Genomic DNA, 17,232 nt, shown 5'->3' on the forward strand with positions numbered 1-17,232 from the left:
TATATATATGTCAAGATGCATGATGAGTGTGAATTCCTCTCCCCCTTATTAGCCATATAATTTTGGCTGTGCCCCAAGTTTGCTTCTATATAAAATACAGCTATGGTAATCAAATCATAATGATCATTGTGAGCCTTCCATGACATTATGCATAGAAATTACTTAGTGCAGTCACATGCACGTTATACACACTGTATATTGACATAGTAATAAACTATTAGTAGTAAAGATTATTACGTACACGAAGATTCTTCACAATATATGTGCAAGAAATGCCCTCAGTAAAATATGCCATAAAATTGTGGCGAAATATTTGCATGAGGAGGTTAATGAAACATTTGCAGCAAATGGCTACAGTGCCAAAACTTTTCTGGTTATGATCCATAAGAATTCATAATTGTAATATAAAATATACCAAGTCTAAAATTCTGCAAGTGTAATACCCTAAGACATTTTTAAAAATAACATTGATCAAGAAAGTGAAACGTATCAACATCATTATTTAAAAAATGTGAGTTTCATGACATCAACTGCAAGTAGACGGTCATAAAACAGTAACCCTATAGCACTGATCAGCTTTTAGATCACTGAGGCAACACACGCAACCCCAACAGCTCAGAGAAGGAGAGGTGTCATTTGCCTCAGACTTTCGGGGCATTAAATCAGTAATAGGGTCACTGCAAGGCAAAAATTACATGCTGGAAGGAGTTGGCAAAGGAGAGCTGCTCCACCCTAGCAACCCGGAAGCACACGAAGGGAGGAACCAGAACAAGGATATACCCTCTTGGGTCGTGGTCCCCGCGATACACCCCTCCAACCTGGGCCCACCTTGTGCATGCACATGTGGCTTTGAGCTCCGCAACGGATGGGCCTACTGATGCACAGAGCAGCGCAAGACCCGATCACCTTCCAAACATGAGATTTCTGAGGGACACTTAGGACTTAAACCTTAACACTGTACTCCCTACCATGCTAAAGATTCATTTTCTTATGGAAAATGTGTTCGAACCATCTTTTCTTTAAAAAAAATCATATTTATTAGAATTAGGACAAATGTGCTATTTAACTTAAGGGGAATTGAAACCTTTCAAAATAATGTTGACTCTTATCCAAGAATATTACATGCCATTTTTATGTTTCTCATTAGCATTTTAAAGTTTTCTTCATCAACAGGGTAATGTACTACCATCCCAAGGGCTCATAGCCTGGAGGAAATGTAAGGTACAGAAATCAGTTTTGTTGCTGCTGCTGCTGCTGCTTCTGCTGCTTTTCTGCTCACTTTTTCTGCTCTATGCTGTCCTTGCTTTTCCAGGAACTGTTTAACCTCTGGAATCCCTCAGCCATATTGTTTTGCCTTGGCGTCAGGCTACTATGCACAGAAAACCCTACAAACTGTGAGCCTCCTCCAAATTTTCCCTTCTTTAATTGTGTGTCGAGAATTTTGTCTCAGCAATGAGAAAAATGACTAAGATAGAATCCTGGTTTCTACTAAGAGCCTCCTTATCCTAATCTTCTTTGTCTCCTTGGTGTTCCTTTTTTCATTTTATACTTAAAATAGCTCTTGTTTCTATGTCTAACAGTTTAACTTCTGTCACAAAGATAAGACAAAATAAATTGACAGTAAGTAGTTTTCACCTAGACGCCAACTTCACTGTGTTCCTCTCAGCATTCTACTCTTCCGGCTGCCTTGTTTATCCCATCCTCAGGCTTCTCTAAGAAGTGTCGCCAGACTTCTCCAGATTTCTGTTCAAGTGCAGATGGTGATAATTCATCGTGGTATAAATTTTAATAAGAAACATTCAGTGGATTAGATCAGCACAGTTCTGGGTGTGTTTGAATGATTTGGAAGAGGGAAGACCAACCTTGGATGTGGGTGGCACCAGGCAATATCTGGGTAGAACAAATACGGAAAGAATAAGAAGCAACTGCTGCTTTTTGCTTCACTGCAAGAGCTCCAGTCTTTGGCATCACCACTGAATATCCATCTCTAGGCTTCTAGACCAGGCTCTACAGCCTCCCCATTCAGACATTCAGCTTCCCTAAAGACTCACAAAGGGCACAGCAGTGAGATCTGGGCCCCTGACCTTTAATGGGTCCTCCTGCTCTCACAGATGCAGATGGCCCTTGTGCATTCCTCTAGCACTGCCTCTGTAGGTGACCATTGTAAGTCTATCTTTTAAATACTAAATATTTATATATTTTTCCAATGCAACTTATCAACAGAGTCACAGAATGATCCCACTTCACCAGTACCAATTTTATTTGTCTGCTTTCTCATCACTGGGAAAATATGCCCAAAACTAAAGATTTGAAAGATTAGATTTAATTTGTTTTATGGTTGTGGTTAATTCAGGCTGTTGTCAGCTTCCTGAAAGGCATAAAAAGCGCAGTGGAAAAGCATGCTGGAGGAAAGCTGCTCTCTCTGCAGCTAGAAGCAGAGAGAAAGAAAAGCAATGGGGACAAGAGCACATCCTTCCAGATCAGGCTCCTGGGGACCTGCCTTCTCCCCTGAAGCTCCATACACTAATAACACATTTAGCCATGAAGTTTTCAATGGATGAATGCGATGAGTAAGGACTCTGGTAATTCAGAAACCTACACACACAAGACTTTGGGGGATATTTTAGATCTAAACTGTAACACAAATACTATTTCAAAAAAGTTGCTTCAGACACTGGCATGATTAAGAAATACAGTGGCTGAAGATTAATTTCAAGTTGAATGTACTTTCAGTGGATGTGATGGTTTGTGTCTAGGGATTCCAGCAAAGCTTCATGTAGTCACTGGGGTGCGCTTCTAGAGTTTGTGATTAATTGATAATCCAATGCTGGGATTATGGGTGTGAGTGCTTCTGGGATTATGGGTGTGAGTGCTACACCCATGGATAGTCTGAAGGCTATGTGAGAAAGGGAGAGAGGCTTACTCTCTGCCACTGCAGCCTCTATTCCTCCTTTTCTGTTCTTGATGTTTTGCTGTTTTCTACCCCTATGGACTGCTGTCCCCTGCCATGTGCCACTCTGCCTTGGAGCCAGTTAAGTATGGACTGAAGCCTCCACAAACTGTGAGCTAAGTAAATCTCTTCTTTCTTAATTTTGGCTGTCAGGTATTTTATCCCATCATCAAGGGAAAAGCAACTGAGACAGTGGATGAAAGCCAAAGTGGACACGCCTAGCACAGGAAGAATCTAAAAGTGTATTCAATACTGGGCTCAAGGTAGCTCAACCAGTGTTGAGCAGTGATATTAAGATATGCCCTAAAGGGCTGGTGAGATGGCTCAGGGGTCTAAAGCACCTACTTAGAACAAGCTTAGCAAAACACAGGGACCCCGGTTCAATCCCTCAGCACCACATGCCAGCCATCCCCGCCCCCTGGTGGGCTTAGCTGGCCACACACAACACACACACACACACACACACACACACACAAATAAATAAATAAATAAATAAATAAAAATTTAAAAAGAAGATATGCCCTAAAATTATAAATAGAGACAATGGAAAGGAGCATGCATTTTGGTGGAAATTGATTAGGGATCTTATTAAATGAAATAGTTACTACAGTTTTGATATGATGGGCTGGAAGGTCTGCAAATTTGTGCTCCAATACAGCGATGTTAAGAGGTTGGGAATCTTTAAGGGCTGGATTTAAAGGAAAATGATTAGTCATGGACACAGCTCATGAGGGATGCAGAGTGCTTTCACAGAGTGCATTTTCTCTTGTGAATGTGCTTTGCTGTGAAGCAAACCTGTGCCATAAGCACAACCCTTTTGCATGTAGCTTGTTCTTATTCTGCTTTAACGTATTACAAAGGATTTAGTGGAGTCCTTTACAAAACACTATCACAGTATTCCTGAACCTCCAGAACTCCTAGGAAATATACCCTTTACTACGTAGAGTGCTGAGCCTCAGATATTACTTATAGCAAGAGAGAAAGAACAAAAACGTCAATGAAACTGGTCCATCTGATATCAGATGTGCATGAAATGAGGACATGAATGCTGAGTAAAAATCAGAGACACTCAGTTAAATATTAATGATGTATAAATAAATGATTTTTATTGATATGTCATATACCAACTTTGGAGCATACTAACAATATAATAAACTTGACCAATATTTTTCTGAAATTCAATTTTAATTGGACATACATTAAATTTCTACTAAATCTGTCTATCTAAACTAATCCATAATGAGTTCTAAAAATTAAATGTATTAATTCTTATTAAACATTTAGAAATATGTCCAACATAAGGAAATATTTAATTAATGTTAGTTTTTATGAAAGTCACTTGTTTTATTTACTAATGTGAGTATAAAATGCTATTGAATGAATTGAGATATGATAGCTTTTCTCTTGTTGAACTGTTTTATCATTCATATGCCAAAAAGTTAAAACCACTCCTTGCACATGATTTTTCAGTCTAATTTCATGCTGTTTGGGTTCTACCGCTTGCATAAATAAGCACACAATGTTTACTTTATTTATAGCTTTCGTTTGCCAAGGTAATCCTCTAAGAATTGATTGTCTCTACTTAGGCTATCTATGCCACAATTTAGTTTTCTGTCATTTAGAGAAAAGCAGAAATATGATACCCCCAAGTTACTGTGCTCTTTGCAGATATCAATCGATAAAACAAATGTCCTCTAATTCAAGGTACATTTCACTTAATTGCTAATGAAATTAATAATACTTTTAAATGTTTGGGTGTGTGTATTATAGTTTCTGCCCTCCAGTGCCTTTTACTTGGATATAGTATCTCTAATTTGTCCAAGAAGATCTAGCTTTGTAGAAAATTTGCTTAAGCAGAACCATTATTTGCATCCATTTTTGTGTTTATTTGGGTAAAAAATATAGGGTAAAAACAATTTAAAGAATTCATAATTTATTTATGGCACCAGCCCCTGTCTAGATAAATATTTTCACCAAAGAAAGATATAGAAGACAGAGAAGTGATCAGAAATGATTAGAGGTGGGCGAAATTGGAGCCTGTCCTCATTCTTCAGGGAGTAACAGGCTCAAGGAGACTTCATGATTGAGAACCTCGCACCCCTTCCTGTCTGACTTCCTCAGATTTGGTGTGCTTCCCTGTGTTCTTCAGCCCATCAGAGCACCGATATGTGAAATGTAGCTTGTAGCTTGGAGATACCAAGCATATGACTTGGGAAAACTCAAGTCAAATTTTCAAGCACATAGGAGAGGAGAAATTGGCACCCAATTCAACTTTGCTTATGAGAATGTTACAAACAGAAATCCATGAGTTTCTAGGACCACAGTGGTCTTAACCACTAGATTAAGGTAAGGGCTGAATAACCAGAAACTAAGCAACAAACTAGACATTTCTGCAGATACTGTCATAAAGAAATTCAACCTAATGACCTGGTGTGCTCCTGTGTGCCCTTCTCTGCCTCAAAAGAATGCCTCTATGGTGAGAAGAGAGAGGAAAACTCATGTACATTGTTTAGTTTTCTTTTTGAGTCAAGAGAAGCAGGAATGGCTGACTTATCATGGACAAAGTGAAAGTTGAGGAGAGAAAATTTATTTCTCATATACAAATAAACTTATGTTTCTCATCTGATCTTCAGAACTGTGGTGCAGGAATCCTTGAAGATTTATGTTTGCCTTTAATAATTATAAAACTACCAGTAGTCTAAACACTGACAATATAGAATGAAAGCTTAGCAAATGTATAAGAAGGCTCAAATGAGTAACTGCACATACAGCAATGTTTATACAGCAGTAAATGGGAACATTGATTGAGTGTCTCTTATGTGCCAGGCACTTTATTTGTGTTTTGTAAATAAATTTAATTTACCCTATGTCATAACATTAAGAGATGGACTTCTTTACAAGTATTAAGCTGGAAGTGTAAAGACACAGAGGAATTTAACAAAAATCTCAGATAACGTGGAAGTGGTAGGGGACAGATCTACGTGAAATTCACCAACTTCAACATGGACTCTCTTTGGGACATTAGAGCACAGAGCATCCCTGCTCAGCATCATTTGCTATTAGGCTCTATTAGACTTAGCCATGAAGAGCCCAGTGAAATGTATAGGGACCTTCTCCCGTTTCATTTTTATTTCAAGCATCTAAAGACCCAGTGAGGTCCACCTCCCTCAGAAGTACTTGCTGCTCTCTTCAGTAGCTTTGGGCCTAAGATAACATTGCAATAGGAAATTATCAATCTTGTACCTCAATCTGAAAAATGACAACACAAAAAAGCATGTTTTATTTACTCTTATTGAGAAGTGAAATGTCAAACTGGATTTTTGACTAACAATTGGGTTAATAAAAACTTCAGTTGCGGACTTCCCATGATACATCTTTTAATTTTCTCATGAAAACCAGTGATACTGAAAGCACCTTTGTAATTGGCTTTCAGGGTTGACTTTGTACAATCCTTCTCCCACTATCAAGTGCAGGGAATGTCCTTTGGGGTATTCTTGTCATTTAGTTTATTCCTGACTGTGTTCTTTTCAGGCACTCTCTTAATGCTAGGCCATTGCACTAGCAACTTGTACAAAACATTTAACAGTATAAATATGCACTTAATTATTTTCTTTAATTATTTTAAGCTGCAGGTAGAGTGATATTTTTTTCATCGACATATCTTCAGGAAACATTTAAAGAAGTCTTTCTAACATTTTAGCTCACTCCACTTTTTTCACAAAGTTCCTCAGCAATTAATTTGTAATCTATCGTGTCTGTTTTGCTACAAGTGCATTTCCTTAATTAGGCTATGAGAACAGACATTCATTTTTTTAAAAACTGCCTTGAGGACACTATTTCAGGCTCACTACTGCCTAGGAAAATGAAGATCTCCCTATAGGATAGAAAGAAAAAAATCTCAGGAGGTATTATTTCAATGTTAAGCACAGTTTGACAAAACAGATTAAGTTAAATTGCTCACATTAAAGTAGCTCTCCTCTTGCTACTGAAGCTAAGAGATGGATTGGTTGAAATATCTGGATAAAATAGTCACAAAATGTAAATTTTATCATGGACACAATTACTTGTCATAAAATGAAACTGTACTCAAAGATTCACATATTGCCTTTGAGACAAACTCATGAGTACTCTATTTTGATATCATACCGTTATTGATCGAAAGCAATCCCAGAACTTTTAAAACATATCTTGGAAAGGGACAGGGAGAGAGCTCAGTAGAATAAGTGCTTGCCTGGCAAGCACAGGGTCCTGAGTTCAATCCCTGGTACTGAAAAAAAAAACATATCTTGGATGCAGTATCTACATGTTTCAACTTACAAAATCAGGAAGAAATACAAGACTGAAGGCATAATCGATGAAAGAGACAATTAGTAAATTGAACTTCATTAAAATGAATCCCTGTTCTGTGAAAGACACTGTCAAAGAAATAAAAGAATAAGGCACTGCCTGGGTGAAGGTATTTTCAAAAGAAACACCTGAGAAGGAAGAGTTACCCTAAATTTATACAAACATTTAAAATCAAATATAGAAACATGTACCTCTTTAAAGAAACATGCATCAAAGACTGTTTTAATCATTGCAATAAAGACCATGTACAGAGGACAAATAAACATATAAAGTGAAGTTCTCCGTCATGTGCCATTAGGTCAATGCATAATAAAACAAGTATGATGATGCTGTATAATTACAGAGTGGCTCAAATTCAAACAATAAACTAAAAGCTGGTGAAGATGTGGAGCAATATGAACTCTTATTTGTTGCTAGAGAGAAAAGATGCTTACAGAATCTTGGAAGAGCATTTGTCAGTTTCTTATGAAATATATTCAACTTTTCCATGTGATACAGCAACTGCCACCTCAGCCCTTGGCATTTACCCAAAGATTTTGAAAACTTACTCTTCCACATAAAAACCTGTGCAGGGGAGGTATGATCACAAATGCTAAACCCTGGGAGCGTTGAAGCCATCCTTTTGTAGGCAAATGGTAAGTAATCTAGAGTATATGCAGAAAATGGAATATTATTCCACACAAAAATAAATAATCTGTCAAGCAACAATAATGTATAGAAACATAAATGCATATTACAAAGTTTACAAAAGCTAATCTGGAAAGGGTGCACACTATGATATTTGAGATTCTGAAAAAGACAAAACAATATAGAGAGTGAAGAAGTCACTGCTTGACAAGTGTTAGGAGGGAAAGACAAATACATGGAGCATAGATTTTAGGGCACTGAAGCTGTTCTGATGATACAATGGAAAATATATGGCATTACACACTTGTTCTGACCACAGAATGCAAGTCATCAGTATAACTCTAATGTAAATGGTGTACTTTGAGTGACGATAATGTGCAAGTTAGTTAAATGAGTTGTAACAAATATAGCATTCTGGTGGGGGATGCTGATGATGTAGGAGAGGTGGGAGCTGGGACAACAGGGGATATATAGGAACTAGCCAAAATTTGCTGCAAAATTGTTCTAAAACAGTAAAGTGTTTTTAAAAATTATAGGCAAGGCAAGTCTTGGCAGTGTGTTGATGCTTTCTAGTCTCCTTGTGTTGGGAGAGAATCTTTCAGGCACCTTTGAGGTGCCTGGCTTTGTCAGTATAGAGGTTCTGCGATAAACCCAAGAGTTGTTCCCTTCTGCGCGGCTCTGTTCCCAGTGATGACAGGCACCTGGACACTGTCCTCCCTCTTCTCATTTCTTCTAGAGATTTTCATCCTTTTGCAGATCACAGAAACTCAAAGACTTGCTAGTTAACTAAATTACCAGATTTTTCTGGAAATTGCTACCATGTTACTGTTTATTACAATATAATCCCAACAACTATATAATTATATGATAAAAATAACGTATTATAATGTAAAGAATTTAACTTTATCTTAACTATGGTTTTGGTTTTCTCATTCTGAAGTAAATCTGTTAGAAAATGGATAGTTTTTAGATTGCAGTTAAAATTGCACTCTGGATTTCAGAAGTTAACATCAAAACATTTTGGGTCTATGAGTTTGTCGACAAAACAACTGATTTACCAGTGAAAACAGAAAATAAAATTGCGATATTTTGAGTGAGAACCTAGAAGCAAGGAACAGGAAACTGCATGAAAATGCAATTTAAAGGAAAAATTGCTATATTCGTTTGCAGTAATTCTAAAGATACATAGTTTATATTATAACAAATTTAGATAGAATTACTTGCAAAGAGATGTTCTTTCTGTACTAAAACTATCCTTCTCACATATTCGATAATATATTAGGCACTAGGGATAGGAAAACAGTTGAAGGCATTACCATGTTAGTATAATGTGACTAATGCCTATAAAGCCTCACAGGAAAAAACTGCACTTTATGAGATAATGTAGCTGCATGTCTTCAACACAGGAAGAAATGCCGTGAAAGCAACGACCTGGAGACTACACAATTTCACCTCCGTGGTGTCCAAATCATTAAAGGCCTTTTAACAAATGCCATCTATACTTTTCAGCAGTAAATTCAAGGTGCATTATTAATTTATTGCTAATTATTAATTCATGGATTATTTACCTTAAAATATTACTGGGCTCATTTGCTTTACTTTGCATCAGTATGTCCGTCATTATACTTCCAGTTCAAAAACTGAAGTAGAAACAGGAACAAAAATAAATACAAGGGCTGATACCCTGGGTCTTCTTGTTGCAGAAATAAAATCTAAGTGGGAGAAAACAACTAAAAGGACAAAACTCCGTGGGATGCCTTGCAATTGCATATTTGGATTGAGCAAAATCCGAACATGTTTAAGGCTCTTTTTAAACAATTAGCAAGTATAAACATCTCCAAGGTATTTACTTGATGTCCAAGACGGCTGGCCTTCCTACGGTCAGCCGCCGCAGCAGTGAGAGTAGCTAGAACATTCACAACCTATGACCCAGCTTGTACCTCCTGGCCTAGGTATCGCTGCCCTGAGCAGAAAATCACAGTCCAGGCCTCACCTTCATTTATTTATTTATTTATTTATTTAGTATTTGGGACAGGGTCTACAAGGTTTCACTATGTAGATCAGACTCGTAGTGATTCTTCTGTTGTCAGCCTCCCAAACGCTGGGATTACAGGCGCGCGCCACAGTGCACCGTCTCAGTCAGAGTCTCAGGCACCTCTGAGGTGGGGCCGGCACAGCAGGCAAAGGACAGAACCCCGGCTGCTGCTGAATCTGCCTAAGCAGGCGCTTTAGTCCGCTGAGCTATCTGGCCGGCCCTGGACCTCATCTTCCTCTGTGTCTTTCCTCAGACAAGCACAAATTGAAGGGGCAAAAACAGTAACCATTTGAGAAAGAGAAATGAACGCCGCTGTTATGCATGTGAGAGTCGCATTTATTCATGTGAAATGTTTTAAAGTTCAAATCTTCAGATCTATTGGGTTCCACTTCTATCAATGGTATAAATTGTGACTTTTATGACTTTGAAAGGAGGACAACTCTATCAGGACAGAAAATAAAATAGGTTTGAATAGCGTGAATATTTTGGTTCAAATGGTTGTTAAAATACAATCCCCAGTGTGCTATGCCAGCTCTGCCCCAAGGGCGCACTGAGATAGGGAATGAGACTGGGCATCCAGGTGCATACCTGTAATCCCAGCTCTTGGGAAACTGAAATCAGGAGAATCACTATGAATCTCATCTACGTAGTGAGACCCTGTACCAAATACATTTTTTAAAAATGCAATAGTTTCCCTAAAAGATAACTGAACCTTTTGTTTTGATCAGTGTGTGTGTGTTTGTGTGTTTGTGTGTGTGTGTGTGTGTGTGTGTCTGCATGCGTGTATATGCAGTGAGTCTACTAGATAAAAAATAATGTCCTACATGTATTAAGTACACACAATGCTATTTTTAGAAAATGAAATAAAATGTTAAAAATTCTGAATTAGCTCAGGCATCCATAAAAGTTTCATATATTGAGTGGCTTAAACAACAGCTATTTATTATCATACAATTCTGGACCTGAAGGTCTGAGGTCACCATGCCTGACACTCAGGGTTTTGTTTGTTTGTTTGTTTGTTTGTTTCAGAACCGGGGATTGAACTCAGGCCCTTGCGCTTGTCAGGGAGGCACTTATTCTACTGAGCCATCTCCCCGGCCCCCAACACTCAGGTTTTGGTGAGAGCTCTCTCCCTGGTTTGTAGGCAGTTGCCTTCTCCTCACTGTACGTCTTAGTTCATTTCTCTTGTTGCTGAGATAAAATACTAGATGCACAGAGAAATTAAACAGGGAAAGGTTGATGTGGCTCACAGCTTGCACAGGTTTCAGTGTGAAATTGCTTGGCTCAGCAAGGCGTTGCCTGGTGGAGAGACAATAGTTCATGGTGGCGGAAGACAGCACAAGCAACAAGGGGTGTGACAAGCTTCCTTCTGTGTGTGCAGGCTGCCTGCCTGAGGGTGTGGGTTACACTGGGTGTGGATTACACTCACACCCTTCAAGTCATCCTAGCTAAATCAATCAGCACACTGACTTACTATTCACACATCCTTAGTCCAAGCACCACACAATCTAGATTCAGCCACCTCTGAAAAACCCTCTGGTGGTATGAGGCTTTGGGGGACACCTAGACACAAACCATAGACAGAGAGAACTTTCTGATGTCTTTTTTTTTTTTTTTTTTTTTTTTTTTTTGGAACCAGGGATTGAACTCAGGTCCTTGCACTTGCCAGGGAAGCATTTATTCTACTGAGCCATCTCCCCAGCCCCTCTGATTTCTTTTCTTACAAAACCACAAATGATATGAGAACAAGACCTTACCCATAAAATCATATTACCTTAATAACTTCTAAATGGCCCAATATAGTTACCTAGTCACCCGCCTAACTTTCATCCCAATACAGGATTAGACCATCAAGATATGATTTGGGGGGAAACACAAACATTCACTTCATAACAACTACCATATTTTTTTTTTGTCTCCCTATCATACTTGACTAGGAACAAATAAATAAAGAAATGAAAGAAAAATTGAAAAATTTAAATAAAAAATAATAATACAATATAAAGATAGATGAATGGCAATAAATGTGAAATATTTTGTACCAAACAGTTAATAGAATACATATCACAGATAAACGTTTTTCCAAATGAGGGCAGTTTTTGGGTGAAACACCAGGCTGACTAATTTCAGTGTAAGCCAAGCCCCTTGCAACTCATCTGAGGAATCTGATACCTGCCTAGAGTCATGTGGTCTTACCTAGGAATGGAAGGTTTAAAGATCAAAGCAGCACGGAGGATTCTTTGCAGGGAAATCAATAGGGACAAGGAGTAAATTGCAAGAAAACAGAAGCCAGTCCAACCTTGAAAAGAAGGAGAGCCACACAGACAGGAGCTCCCCAAAACAAGCAAGCAAGGAGTGTGCAGGGAGTGTGTTCACTGACTTCATTAATGGAGGCTGATGTCAACCACAAGTGTGAAATGGTACAGTGATGTAGAGGCAGACTTGATGGAATGCAGGGGTTGGTGGCCAAGGACTTCTGGATTCAGAGGTAGGAGATGCCGATTTCCCACTTCATATAAACTTTGTGTGCTGCTCTTGCTTTGAGCTTCAAACTGAATATTCAAAACCATGCTTTAGGCAGAGGAAGGAGGTTTTATATTCCAAACAAGGTGGAAAACTGTTGGCTGAATAGCAGCTCTGCAGGTGCAAAGTCTATTCAGGTGACCTCTCAAAGGGAATTTTTTCAGATACCACTATAACATTCCCACTGTGTAAAAGGAATAATATATTGAATGCTGTTCTGCTTGAAGGATCTTTCAAATGCCTCCAGATATTTCCTGGCTGAGATTTCTTCATTCTTCAAAATTAGAGTAAAAGGCATTACAGCCTGGGAATTAAAATGTGTCTAAGATTTCTTATGCTGCCCTTTCAGAATAGAGTTAGGTAAGTTTTAGATAAGAAAAGTAAAAGGCTACTGTGATATAAAACATAAACTATGTAATTAAAAATCCTTAATATGAGGATAAAGCAAGCAGATTTCTTTCCTCTGTTCCTTACACTCTGCATACATTCCCATCCTCCTGCATGAAAATTCATCTTAAAAGTTGTAAGGTTACCTAGAAAATATTTAGACTTCACATTTGAAGTTAAAAGCTAAAGTGGGCCACTGAGATAGCTTAGCAGACTAAGCACCTGCTTAGGCAAGCACAAAGGACCAGGGTTCGATCCCCAGCACCACATACCATGTTGGTCCTGTCACCAGGCACACTGAGCTGGCTACTGAGTCTGGGCATGGTGGTGCATTCCTGTAACCCCAGCACTGGGGAGGCTGAAAACAGGAGGATCACTATAAGTCTGAGCTGCGTAGTGAGACTCTGTACCAAAAAAATAAAATTTAAAATCTGAGGAAAACTACATCCTGGAAAACTTGGCTCTCTGATGACAATATCATGTCAACCATTTTTGTGATAATTAGCAGCTATGAAATATTTATGACAAGAATTTTTTGCTTTACATGGACTAAAATATGGTATGGATTTTTTTCTTTCTTCTTGTTGCGTGCCAAAAAGGTACTTAGAAATGGTTTTTTAGGAGGTTAGTTTATCTACAGACCTGCAGGCAAAAACCTCTTCCTCAAGAAAGTATTGCCGCACAGACCTTATATAGATTTATAGAAGACTTAGTATTCACTTGTTACAATCACAAGCTTCAGAATAGCTTGTGGAGATACCATTTAATTTTAACAATTTATGACAGTCATTTGCCTCTGAATCTATTGCTATGCCCCGGTCATGCTCAGAAAACATTAATTCTCAGGCCCATGTAAGCTGCCGCCACCTCTGCCAGGTGGGGAATGAGTGTATCTCTTTGTTCTAGGCTATGAGCACATTTTTCAGGCAAAATAACTAGGAAACATAGACAGGAAGGGAAAATAACACAAGCATGCGTTAAGCAATTACAAAGACCTGGAAAGATGTAACTGAATATTTGAGCAAAGTCAGACCTTGCCATGAAGGGAAATGTGTATGCTTACAATGTTCCAGGGGGGTCTGAAGCCATTTCAACCATAATTTAAAATCATTAATTTATTTGTTGATATGCGAAGAGCAAATGAAGTACCAGAAAGTCATAGGAAATAGAAAGTTATCTAAAGCAACAAAAACAAGTCATAAAACACAAGATTGCTAGGTCACTCAGATACGATTTCAAAACATTATTTCAGGTCAAAGGGTCACAACACAATCAACATTCGTAGGAGTGGGGTCCTGTGGAATACAAGCTCTCTGCTGCAAGACATAAAACAACTAATACAAAAATAAGGTGTCATAGATAGTGAATATAACATGAGTGGAGCAGAAGTTCAAAGGTCAAGGTCAGGTGCATCAGTGAATGCAATGAAAAACCAGATAGGCCATTTTCTTCAAAAGAAATGAGATGAAATTTCAATTGTAGTATCAAACTTGAGCTGGATGTCTAGAGAGGGGAAGGAAATGGTGACATTCTGGTGATCACAGGAATAAAATTCTGGAAAAATAAGCATTTATTCTCTATCCTGAGATTTTATAATGTGTATATTTACAGGTCTTTGGACTTAAACTCTAAGATTCATATTTAACTTGTAGAGAAGTATAATATTGTACATGAGCCCAGGACATAAACAAAATTTAAAAAGTCTACCCAGCAATACATATATATGGAGATAAAACTTAGATATGAGATGTTTTAATATTCTGACTGACAGGTACATGTGTGAGACTCTAAGGAGCTAAAGGGAAAGGGGATAATCCTAAGGAATATACCTGTGATTAGACTATGGGATGTAAAAAAAAATCAATTCAATGAGTCTTAGGTGAGAAGTAAGAGAATTTGGTATATTGGGGCCAGGGAGATGGCTCAGTGGAATAAGCACTTCCCTGGCAAGGGCAAGGGCCTGAGTTCAATCCCCGGTTCCACAAAAAAAGAAAAAAGAAAAAAAAAAAAAAAGAGGAAGAGAGAATTTAGTGTACTGAAATTATGTAAATTTAAGGAACTAATATAATCATCTTAGCTAAAGGGCTGAGAAATGGGAGATTTATTTATTTATTTATTCATTTATTTATTGTATTTTAGGGAAGGGTCTACTGGGTGTTCAGAGTCTCAGTACTGGATTGGACTAATAGTAATCTACTTGTTTACAGCCTCCCAAGAGCTGGGATTACAGGCATTTGCCACCATGACCAGTCTCAGTTGCCATCTCAACACGCCCTGGGGGCAGGCCTGGCAGAGCAGGCCAGGGGATTGAACCCCTGGCCCCTGCACCTGCTGCAGGTGCCTTAATCCACCAAGCTATTTGGCCAAATGAGAGTTTTAAGGAAATAATAAGTGGGTCATTTTCAGCAGTTACAAAGGCCTACTACTTATTGTACACTTATTTACTAATAATTACTTAAAAGTGTGAGCTGAAATGAGGGATGAAGTCTTATTTTAGCAGCTTCCTCCTCCCACTTCTATTTTGTAATGTAAAATTTGAAGAACAATGCCAGGAGAGCCAGACCAATTCTCCAGGTCAGACCAGGAGAATTTTGTGTGGAGGCCCCAGGAAGACAGTGAAAGTCAAATCTATTTTCCTTGACCAAGATCCTTGGAACTCTCTTGTCAGTGAAGCCCTGACCCTTGAGCTTCCCTGCTCATTTTTCTGTTATCTAAGTTTAGTAATATTCCCATGTCAGCTCACCAAGACTCTCTTGTGTAACATCTGTTCTCCCTGAGTCTTCCTCCACTGTCAGATGGGAGGTTCTGTTCACTCTGATCTGCCTTTGGCAGGAATCTTGTTAGGTCCTTCTAACCCCAATCTTATTTATGCCTGTGCACTTACAATACTTTTCCACCCACTGAAACCCCACTCTACCTAACCAAGTCCACTATACATCTCCATCTGTAGTGTAGATGCAAATCTCATGTGTTCAGAAGTGGGGATTTTTGAGGGTGACTGAAGAAGCAGAGGGGTGTTGTACTCATCAACACAGCTGAATGCATTGGGGGGGGCAGCTGGAGGAAGGGATCACAGGGAGCCTTCCTTTAGTAAGAGTAGAAAGACTAAAATCAAAACTACACACGCCTAAATTAAAGGCCCACAAACATCGATATACATACATGGATTTCATTTACATTTGCTAAAATGCAACTGCATAAGCTCCACCTCATGAGATTCTGGTTTAAATGCAAAGAGCTGACTTGAATCTTCTGTTTCCCAAGTCCACCCTTTTATCTTGACACAAGTATTTTCTTGGCCCAAATTTGAGAAAGTCTTTTAAAACTAAGAAATGAAAAAGCACGAAGAACATTTAAAAAAAACCCTTGGAAATCAGAAAGCATTCAGATCAATTCTTAAATGCAAGCTACTAGGTTATGACATAGCTCCAAAATGTTAAGGAAGATGAGGATATTATCAGAAACAATGATTTAATGGAAAGCACGAGAGACAGATTTACACTGAAAAACAATGCATCTGTTGAGTTATACTTGTTATTATAGCCCATTCAAAGCATTAGAATTTTCAGCAACCCTTCTTCCCTCTAATGCAAAAGTAATACTTACCATAAACCACTATATTTTAAAGGCAGAAGCAAAAATGAGAAAAGAACATTTATTTGATTATAGTATATAAAATTTAAAAATCCTGTTATACTTCTAGGTGATTGCTACTGGCAAGAAATGATACAAGGAAAATAAATGAAAATCTATTTTCTAATATTTTACAATTACTGGCCACTAAACTAAATGGACTCAAGGCACAACATCCTTAATACTAAGGAGGTTGTTTCAAAGAAATATTTTCTCTGCCCATGCTGAGGACTGGAAAGCTTTTGATCATAAAAATATGCATCATAGTCATGTCAGAACCTGGCACATTTCTGTCTATCCAGGTTTGTAAACTGAAATACAATGATTGGGAGAGCCAGAGCTTACAAGCTTCTTCCCTGAGCTACAGCTAGTGTCTTCTCTGATTGGACAGTGAGCATGCCCCCAGGTTTGTTAGTTTTATTTAGCATCACCTCAAATCCTTGTGGATTACACATGGGAGAGTTTTTATCTTTTTTTTACTAAAGCTTCCCCAGACTTCCCTCTGTTGGAGGTTTTGATATGGGAAATCTGAGCATGTTTTCCAAAATCCATACATTCCCCAGAAATTTAACAAGTGACTCTGGAGATCACCCAGGTCGGGAAATCAAAGTCTTACTACTCAAAGTGCCTTCTGCGCACCAGATATTCATGCCTACTAGGAGCTGGTGCTGGTGAGAAATGTGGAGCCAGAGGCCTCAGTGCTTAATAGTTAAATCAGAATCTGTATATA

The sequence above is a fragment of the Octodon degus genome, unplaced genomic scaffold (assembly GCF_000260255.1).
Source record: "Octodon degus isolate 3935 unplaced genomic scaffold, OctDeg1.0 scaffold00161, whole genome shotgun sequence".
NCBI lineage: Eukaryota > Metazoa > Chordata > Mammalia > Rodentia > Octodontidae > Octodon > Octodon degus.